Source organism: Saccostrea cucullata, unplaced genomic scaffold (genome assembly GCF_032062105.1).
Source record: "Saccostrea cucullata isolate Sc308-1 unplaced genomic scaffold, CSIRO_AGI_Scuc_v1 ctg930, whole genome shotgun sequence".
Lineage (NCBI taxonomy): Eukaryota > Metazoa > Mollusca > Bivalvia > Ostreida > Ostreidae > Saccostrea > Saccostrea cuccullata.
This window is the reverse complement of record NW_026926945.1, coordinates 200,171-201,718: the sequence shown is the minus strand read 5'-3', so window position 1 is coordinate 201,718 and position 1,548 is coordinate 200,171.

Below are 1,548 nucleotides of genomic sequence, written 5' to 3'. Positions count from 1 at the left end.
TTTGCAGACTGTTTCTAAATAGAGGAATGGTATCAACGCTCAAAATGATGATACAAATGTTAAACAATGACACAGAACAATAATCTTTTTTTCCTATTTCATCAAAAAGAACTCATTAAACCTTATGTACCAGATGACTTATGCATTACCATCGTTAACTTTCTTTCTAATTTCATAGCACCCCCCGGTAGCTGCACCTTCTAAAATATTCCATACTTAAAACACAGGTTACAAAAACGACCAGTTTTAAAGATCAGTCAATGTTATATGGATTTAGTACATTCATGCACCTTGTTTGCAAATACACGTAAATCCTTTCATTTTGTCATTTCAAATGGTGGGTTTACAACCCGCGACTTAAGGATCAAGTCCTTACACCTCTACGGCGGATGCTCTAACAACCGCGCCACACTGGTGACCGATTTGTGTTGTTTGAATAGAATTTTTTTATCGTTTCAGCCTTTTAAAAAAAACTAAAACATTATGATACATTCTAATGATACGTGATATTTCCTAACTATGCCATTATACTCTATAATTTTTGACATTCTGACTTTGATAATAATTATTTGGACAATATAGCAATTAATTCCGTACTCATGTGTGATTATAAGGTTGCAGTATGTACAAATCTCAATACTGACATGTCTTTTTTTCAGTCAGAGAAAAGTATCAAAGAAATGGTTGAATAAGAATCAAATGAAGTTTTGATAGTACCCGTTTCTTAAATGGAAATTGTGATATAAGGAATTGCATTAACATACATGCAAATGTAAAAAATAAAAAAGAAAACAAATGCATACGTATATGTATGCTTGATTTTACTTTTGAAAACTAAAAATATTTATTTAAAAACAAAATCTGTTTTCAAAATATATCATTCGTGAGATTAAGACAAATGAATTTTAAAACACAAACTATTCTAAAAGGTTTCACTCTTAGAGAACATTCTAAAGTAAAAAATATTTATAATGTAAATCATTTCATTTCAAATTAATTTTTTTTTTTCAGACAAACTGCATTATTTCTGTCTATGCAAATAAAATCTCAAGCTTTAATAATGTAAAAGATAACAACTATGGCATTTGTATAAGTTTTTGCAGAAAACTCCTATAAATTATACATTCCTACGAATCGAATTTGATAATAATATTTTCAAGAGGTTAAATAAAATTTAAAAATATTGTCGAAAAGAAAAATTTTGAATTTGTAATTTTTCTTTTGTTTGATCAATTATTCATCTTTAAAATAAAATTGTTTAGGGCAAAAACTCTCATTTAGCAATTCCCTTCAATGTACTTATAAAGTAAAAAAAATATTCAAGGAATGAAGTTTATTTCAACTTTTTTTATACGATATAACATAATTTGGGGCAGTTTACTTTATAAACCACAAAGCGGTTTACAAAAAAGCGTAAACTGCCCCATGTTACATTATATCGTATAATATAAGTTGAAATAAACTTCATTCCTTATAATTTAATTTAATGTAGACAATGAGACAATTTTTCCTCCGGAAAAAGGCTTTAAATTTGACAAATTTTAATAC